The sequence below is a fragment of the Nilaparvata lugens genome, chromosome 13, assembly GCF_014356525.2.
Source record: "Nilaparvata lugens isolate BPH chromosome 13, ASM1435652v1, whole genome shotgun sequence".
Taxonomy (NCBI): Eukaryota; Metazoa; Arthropoda; class Insecta; order Hemiptera; family Delphacidae; genus Nilaparvata; species Nilaparvata lugens.
Window position 1 is genome coordinate 4,584,108 of NC_052516.1, and position 9,416 is coordinate 4,593,523.

The 9,416-nt window shown below is 33.8% G+C and overlaps 1 long non-coding RNA gene across 1 annotated transcript; it reads left to right on the forward strand.

The window, feature by feature from the left end:
- The first annotated feature begins 1,795 nt into the window (after positions 1-1,795).
- On the forward strand, positions 1,796-6,841 carry LOC120353984. Its single transcript, XR_005572719.1, has 3 exons — positions 1,796-1,904; positions 3,304-3,448; positions 5,481-6,841. It is a non-coding gene; the product is annotated as an uncharacterized LOC120353984 (long non-coding RNA).
- The last annotated feature ends 2,575 nt before the right edge of the window (positions 6,842-9,416 follow it).

The window sequence follows — 9,416 nt, forward strand, 5'->3', positions numbered from 1 at the left end:
GATTCGCTGACGGCAACGGCGAGAATTTCTACCATTTAACTACGACTTAATAATGATCCCGCTCTAATTTATTAAAGGGTTCCCATACATAAATGACTCACTCTTTATAGATCTTATGTTACCTGTTATATTCACCAATTATGCGCAGGTAATGTTTTTAAAAAATGATAGAACAAAGGCGGATTCACACTGTCAGTATCAGTGTAAGTCTCCGGTTCAGTGAAAATATGATTTCTAATGAGACTATTGTGAGGTCCACGTTATAATGGTAGTAGAGAAGGATAGGAGAACAGCGTGGCCAATTCTCTGCCTTGCCACAGTGTTTCTATAGAGGATAGCTGATACTGTGCCGGTATATCTGATATAATTTTTTTTTAACTGTCCATTCTTGTTTAACATGATTAATTACATTTTATTCGTCAAGAGAATGTATTTATCAATGATTAAGTAATAAATTTTCATAATAGCTTGTCACGTTATTATTTATATTTAAATAACGATTAGCCTCCTGCTTGGCATCAGTCGGTAAAGCATGAGATTTGATATAATTAGGTCGTGGTTTTCTAATAGTATTCAGTCTTAAAAAATCTTGATAGGCCTAGATATGGGCTTCTCCAATAACTCTTGTAATTCAATAAATAATAAATATATATATAAATGATACTTATACTATAGAGTTGAGGAATAAAAAATAAATTGCACACCATGAAAAGTTTCATACATATATTACATAAATAATGCAAAGATCAATCGAGGCAAAAAATATATATAGAGCGATAAAAAAAAAAATAATATAAAAATAGAACAATAATTGAAATCAATAAAAATATCACAGGCTAAACTTTATATTCTAGATTTATGGCACGAATCATTACCATGTGCCTTTATCTTAACATCATATGCATTCTGTTGCATGTAGCTGCGATATGCGCTTGCAAATACTTGTCGACTTGGACAATTCAATTAAAAATGTGTGCTCTAAGATCAGCTTGATAAATTAGCCACTAATAATCCAAATATATATTTATATATTAAAATCTCTAGTATTTAGTAGATTTATTTGTATCGAATATATATATATTTTTATCTCAGGGTGCAAGATTCGGCACCTGACGGAATGGGTAGAGCCATTCATCTAGTGAATTAGAACTATAATAAATTATCGCAAATTGTATTGCAAAAAATTAAATATTATATGCATATGTTTTAATAGCCTAGATTTCGTACTTCTTTGATTTAATAGAATTTCTAAAATATTGATCTATATTTTGCTTTCAAATAAATACCTTTAATACTAATTTTACTTGCGCAAGTATTACTCTTATTAATTTCTCAATTTGATTTGTTTAATCTAGTAATTATTTAGAGTTGTATTGGAGGGTTGAGTGTAAGAGAGGGCCGGCTGCGCCCTAACTCCGCCCTCCTAGGTCAAAAATAAAGGCAGCTATTCCATTCTATTCTATTCCATTCTAAATGGGTGCTGATTTTATAGTGTGAATCTTACTATATTATCCGATGTGATCCTACAAAGGATAAATCAAGTAATAAAGTCGACTAATTAATTACTACGCTAATTTTGTACAGTAATTTACAAAAAATTAAAAAAAAAAATCATTGAGTCTTCTTCTTCTTCTTTTTCGTCTTCCCCTACTTCTTCTTCTTCCTACTTCTTCTTCTTCTTGAGTGTCAAGTTTTACCTGTTTCTTGTGTTCTAAATTTTGCTTTGTTTCCTCCATCCAATGAATGAAATATTGGGGCGATTTTTTCGAAATGTCAAATTTGCAACATGTTATGTTGCAGGTGTGTTAGAGCAGTTTGGCTTTGGTGAGCAGGCTCTGTTGCAGTATGGAGCTTTCGGCATCCTGTCGTGGACCACAGCTTTCAATTATTATGCCACTTGACAGGTGAGGCTTTCAACTTCAATTCAATTTTTTCTATCCGGAATTAAAACACATTACAATGATGAACATATAGTCAATGGAAAAATGTCTAACTCATTGTGTGGTAATTACAGGTCTTGTTAACAATCTCACTATCTCAACTACTCGAATTGCTGCTGTAATATGTTCGAAATTATCCAAGATTTTTTGCCTTGGGCCTTCCAGCTCAACACATTGTACTTATTTGTTTGTTTGAGATATGAACTTTCCTGCAAACTTTTTGATTTGTAGACCTATGCAAAGTAATAAATGGAAAAATGTTGAGAGGTATAGTAAAGTGAACTTGCTTTATTGTTGGCCTTGCAACTCAGTCAAAGTACTTTTTGAGACTCACTTATACATTTTCCTTTGTAACCTATTAAATACTACGAATTATTGTGATATAATTTTGTACTCAGAATTCTGCCAAGAAGATTACCTTGTCAATAGCCTGCTTCGGTCTATGACAGTAACATTATTTATCTATAATATAATAAAGAAAAGAATCGGCTTGGCTTTTACACGTATGGGATAGGAAATTCACGAATTACGCATCATCACGTATGAACTACTAGACTGATTAACTTAGAATTTTGTATGCTGATCCTTAATTTGCCGAGGATGGTTATAGGCCTACTTTAAATTCTTCAAGATTTCAGTAGGTCGAGTTTTTAATCAAAACCTTGCGGAGCACAGGTTACCTGCTATTTTATGTATACATAAGGCGGTTAAAGCCTTGTTTGAATATATGTATCTGGAAGGTTCGGATAGTAGTTTTCACTCTCCAGTTATTTTATAAGTTGTTCATTATTAATAGTGAGGCTTACGTTATAATGTCAGTGGAGAAAGATGGGTGAACAGCGTTGTCGCCGATGCTCTGCCTTGCCACTGCCTTCTATAGAGGATAACTGATATCGGTATATCTCATTATTAACTGTTCATTCTTGTTTAAAATAATAAATTTTCACAATTGAGATTGAATATTCTGTTAATTAATTATATTTCTATATTGTTGAAAAACTAATTGGAAACGTTGTGGGGCTAGAAAATGATGGTGCTATCTGCTTTGTCAAACGATAGACAAGGATAGCAACACCAATGTTAATCAAATACTGCCATTATAATGTGGACCTCACCACAGTACTTTAATAGTTGTGCTTTTTAGGCTTGATATTTATTTATTTATTTATTTATTCAATCATTCAGAATTACACAACTTACAGAAAAGTACCACAGGCTAAATCTCCCAAAAAGGTTCCAATTCTAATTTATACAACAGATAAATACAGATGATATTGTAGTATCAGTCAGGTTTGTACCTACTGTACGAGTGATTGGTTATAATATTGTATTAAAAAATGTTTTCTGTTGTCTGTCTTTTCAGGTAGAAACCTGATTGTTGGTGGTTGATATACATAACTCGATTTCTTTCTGGAACTTGACTTGGAATAATACACTGATTCGGCTGATTCTCTGGGATTGTCCTCCTCCAGTCTTATAACACAGCTTTCAACCACGAAACTTGTAAGGTGAGTGTTGTAGTCTGTCATATCTCTATCTTGGCCGGTTATGTATGCAAACACCTCTGATTTTTACTTTCCTTGCCCTATTACCATAGGTAAGGAAAGTATTGCTTTCCGAAAAAAATTAAGGTACCCCAATTTCTAAATTTCTATACGTTTCAAGGTCCCCTGAGTCCAAAAAACTGGTTTTTGGGTATTGGTCTGTATGTGTGTGTGTGTGTGGTGTGTGTGTGTGTGTGTGTATGAGTGTATGTGCGTCTGTGTACACGATATCTCATCTCCCAATTAACGGAATGACTTGAAATTTGGAACTTAAGGCCTTTCACTATAAGGATCCGACACGAACAATTTCGATCAAATGCAATTCAAAATGGCGGCTAAAATGGCGAAAATGTTGTCAAAAACAGGGTTTTTCGTGATTTTCTCGGAAACGGCTCCACCGATTTTGATCAAATTCATACCTGATATAGTCATCAATAAGCTCTATCAACTGCCACAAGTCCCATATCTGTAAAAATTTCAGGAGCTTCGCCCCATCAATGCAGATAGATTCCCAATTATCAGGCTTCAGATACAATTGAAACGAAAAAAATCAAGTGGAGTAGATTGAGCATGAAAATCTCTTCAATTAATGTTCAGTAACATTTTCACCTAAAATTGAAAATAAGCTTTAAATTCGAGAAAATGTGATTATTCAATTTCAAATGATTGTTGATTCTATTAAATCATTCACTATGAAGAGATAGCAGACCTCATGTGTGTCTCCAGCGTTATTGCCCTGTCACCAGCTGGCTCAAATCTTTGAATAGTAGACTTGTGATGCGCGGGAACACTAGCGTCAGGTGATCAATTTTCATAACAACAAGGAAAGTTGTGTGAGTGCGCCACACCAGATTTTTTTTATACAAGCGAAGAGTAAATATAACATTAGAAGATATCCCATGGTATAGGTCGTTCATCTTCCAAATTTCAATGCGATTTTTGTCAACTCAAGCCGACTACTGTCTGTCATTACTGTTTCGGTCGGGTGAGAGTGTAAAGGTGCGTACAGATATACGCGCCGCGAACATGAGCAATTCACTTTTAATCAGCTGATGCCAAGCTTTTCATATCTGTATCTTACCGTTTCCGTAAAAATACAGATATAGTCAGCTGATTGAAAGTCAATTGCTCATGTTCGCGGCGCGTATATCTGTACGCAGCTTAAGAACGGCACAGTGTGAGAGACTACCAGCGTCACATTGCAACATTGCTTCACTAGGACTATCGGCTTGAGTTTTGTTAACTGTGAAATTTGCAACATGAACGCCCTATATCATGGGATATCTTCTTATGCCATCTTTTCTCCATGTTACAACTCAGTATTACTTGAATTTGAAATTTATTTATTGCAAAACGAGGACAATTTACAGTACAGTGTGAATTATAACTTCATAACTAAATGAAATTAATAAATAATAAATATGATACAAAATACCAAATATTTTGGTATGTAAAATCATTTTACAAAATATTCAATCTCAATTATTATGTGCCGGTTGCACTAAAGCCGGTTAAATTTTAACCGTGATTAATACCACGAAGTATAAGGTATTTTTTATAAGACGGCTTCTCTGATTGGTTCTCGTGGAATTAATCACGTTGAAAATTTAACCGGCACTATAGAAATTTATTATTTAATCATTGAAAAATATATAAATATGTGCTTGACGAATAAAATGTAATTGATTATTTTAAACAAGAATGAACTGTTTATAAATTGCAATCAGCTATCCTCGATAGAAGGCAGTGGCATGGCAGAGAGTCGGCAACACTGTTCTCCTATCTTTCTCCACTGCCATTATAACGTGGACCTCATTATAGAGAGGTACATCATTTGTCACCAAGTAATCTTGTTTGTGTTCTGTTAAAAATCAGCCGTTCATTTTCATTAAAAGAGAGGTTTTTTCAATAAATTTAATATTGATAGTGTTATATTGATATGTTTTATTTTGTTGGCGATTTTGTGAAAATAATAAATCGTTCTTGTATTACGCAGATTGGACTTTGCCGAATTAAGTGGCCAGCGCAGCCCAACTACAATGCTCAATGCTGTGAGTGACTCGACAAACCTCTACTTCTCTGCTTCTCCTCATTTGTCTTCTCCTTCTTCTTCTTCTTCTGCTTCGTTCTTCACTTCTCTTCTGCTACATCTCTTCTTCATCCTGTTCTTCTTATTCTTCGCTGATCATCCTTATAGCTGAAAGCTGACAATTTGATAATGTTTCACACAAAACTGTGAGTTAGTTGGTTTACACCCGTTTGCACAAAAGTCTGTCATCTTTTAATCCCGATTAAATGCCACGAGAACCAATCAGAGAAGCCTTCTTCACAGAAAAACCTTCTCTGTTTGGTTCTCGTGGCATTTAATCATGATTAAAATTTAACAGCCTTATGTGCAACTGGGACTTAGAGTGTAGAATTATCTCCTTGTCTAGTAGCTGATGTAGTATGACAGTAGTTTTGTTGGTTGATTTCTAAATTCAAAACTTTGCACCTATAGTGAGATTTACAGTATATAAAGTCATTATTTATTCATTTATACAATAAGTACATTATCGAAATGATAGGGAGAGGAAAAATAAGGTAACCTTGTGCTATTCCTCTCCCCAATTTAGATAACATATAGTCCGAAATAGGTTAAGTCTTGTAGTTCTTCAATTCACAAATTTTTCAGTCCTCAATTTTTTTCACAAAGTAGATTTTCAAATTTAGATGCTTCAAAAGAAAAGTTAGTCAGTGGAAATGATAGAACGGCAAAATGGCCAATTGTCTATTGCCACCACATTGTCTAGTGGATAGATGTGATCAAAAGTAAAGTTATCCCAGTATAGCTGATATGATATTTATTCATTAATGGATAAAGCAGGTAGAAACCCATATTAACCCAATATTAATTGTTTAATCTGGTTGTTGTCAATCAAATTCTTTTAATTCTTTCTTTACTCAAATAAACTGAAAATGATCAATATATTATTATATCTCAAATATATTATATTCATTAAGATATAATAATATATGTGTTCATGATTCAAGAATACATTAATTTTTATAATTGAGACCAAAATTCTGGTATTTCATTGTATTTATCGAGGGATTTGAAACTAGTGCGGAGTTGGAAAAGGATAGATCTATCTGGTTTGTTTGAAGACAGACAAGGATAGCAACACCAATGTTAATCAGGTGCTGACTTTATAACAAGAATCTCACTATAGTAGCCACTTGTACATTGATATAGGATTGGTTCATTCAACAGATGCAGGCGTGCGTTTCGTTCTTAGAAAAAAATTGAATATTTCAAACGATCCGCCTAAGGCCGTTCACACATTCATTGTAGGCTCGAACCGAATCTGAACAGCTGGTGGTCATTACAATACTAGTAATGGATAGTTTGCAATGTCAGTTTAAACTCAATCTGATCAGCTGGTGTTTTGAATAAATAAATAAATTGTTGAAAGCTTGTCCAGAGTGAGTTTAAACTGAATAGAATCGCTTCGTGAAAATTCATCATATTGTGTAGGTACCCTTTGTAAAGTGTGAGTTTAAACTCAATCTGATCAGCTGGTGTTTTGAATAAATAAATTGTGGACAGCTTGCCCAGAGTGAGTTTAAACGAATTCCGATCAGCTTGTCATTTGAATCCAAATTGAGTGCCGTTTGTAGACAGGGAGTTTTTTGAACTGATTCGAAACAGCTTATGCTTTAAACGCTAAAACATTTATCACACATTACAATAATAATAATGAAACTCTGACTTTAAATTCTATCCAACAGCTGCTCAGATTCTGTTTAAACTGTGCAAACAGCCTTGATTATTATGATTTTGAGGATTCAGAGAGAATATTCTACAATAATTGTGACATGAAATTTGAGAGCTTTATGCTTCTATTAAACAAAGGTAAGTTAGCATGGATATCTGCAGTTGAGGTGAGCCCAATTACAGGTGAGTTCCGAACCGTAGACTGGTCTACAGGAGAACCAGTTGTGCTTCACCAATGTACTACCTACTCTAGCTGTTACAAAGTTATGCATGGAATGAGAGCAACTTACGTCTTACAATATACAACATAATATTGATTCCTGATTCAGGGGTTCTCAAGTTGCAAGTAATAAATATTAGTGCTGGTTGCACAAAAGCCGGTTGAATTTTAATTGTGGTTAATTCCACAAGAACCAATCAAGGAAGCCATCTTTTCAAAAAAGCATTCTCTGATTGGTTCTTGTGAAATTAATCATGATTAAAATTCAACTGGTTTTCGTGCAACCGGCACAATTTGGACTTCTGAATTTACTCAAATTTTTATAGATTAATTTACTCAAACAATCATATCCAGTTGTCAATTTAGAAATAGAAAATGAGTATGTGATTTGAGTTCAACCATTTACAATATTAATAGAAAATACGCTTGAAACTGAATACTTTGGTGGTTTGTCAATAGGTGGGTGGGCTGATGCATCTGTGGTTTTTGTAGAGGGCGATTGAAAAGTCGTGCAACACAATTTATTGGTCTGAGTTTAGGAACAGAACAAGGAGCCTAATTTTTCCATTCAATTATTGTAATGCTTGTGATTCTATAAATAGACAGCAAATCCTAATAACACTCGAGTCAGCAATATCGTGACGTGTTTTAATTATTGTAAATCAGTCTTCAACTTGCGACATTTATTAAATTGTGGTCTCTGGTGACATTCTGTGTAAGTGGGTCTCTCTCTATCTCTTCCTCTTTGAATCTCTAGAAGAGTACTGTAACACTGATGAGTTTCAAATAGATTGCAGTGCAGTAAAAGTGTTGCAATTCCATTGCAAAGTACGCTGGTCATATTTATACAGTTGTTACAAAGTTATGCATGGAATGAGAGCAACTTACGTCTTACAATATACAACATAATATTGATTCCTGATTCAGGGGTTCACAAGTTGCAAGTAATAAATATTAGTGCTGGTTGCACAAAAGCCGGTTAAATTTTAATTGTGGTTAATTCCACAAGAACCAATCAAGGAAGCCATCTTTTCAAAAAAGCATTCTCTGATTGGTTCTTGTGAAATTAATCATGATTAAAATTCAACTGGTTTTCGTGCAACCGGCACAATTTGGACTTCTGAATTTACTCAAATTTTTATAGATTAATTTATTCAAACAATCATATCTAGTTGTCAATTTAGAAATAGAAAATAAGTATATGATTTGAGTTCAACCATTTACAATATTAATAGAAAATACGCTTGAAACTGAATACTTTGGTGGTTTGTCAATAGGTGGGTGGGCTGATGCATCTGTGGTTTTTGTAGAGGGCGATTGAAAAGTCGTGCAACACAATTTATTGGTCTGAGTTTAGGAACAGAACAAGGAGCCTAATTTTTCCATTCAATTATTGTAATGCTTGTGATTCTATAAATAGACAGCAAATCCTAATAACACTCGAGTCAGCAATATCGTGACGTGTTTTAATTATTGTAAATCAGTCTTCAACTTGCGACATTTATTAAATTGTGGTCTCTGGTGACATTCTGTGTAAGTGGGTCTCTCTCTATCTCTTCCTCTTTGAATCTCTAGAAGAGTACTGTAACACTGATGAGTTTCAAATAGATTGCAGTGCAGTAAAAGTGTTGCAATTCCATTGCAAAGTACGCTGGTCATATTTATACAGTTGTTGCAATTAAATTGTAGCATTATTACTGTAAATTCCTATTTCCAGTGTGGTGTTGTTTGAAATGAAGAAATAAATTATTGTTTATGTTGAGTTTCATTTATTTTCCCATCATTATGAATCTAATTGAAACTCATAGTTGTTCAGTGTAAATTTGAAAATGTGGTATTGATGATGATAATAATGGATATGTTTTCCAAACAGAGATTACTTTGACATGTTTTTAATAGACGGTCATTATTTATGAAAAGATTGGAGGAATCATGAGTATGCAGAGTGTCAAACT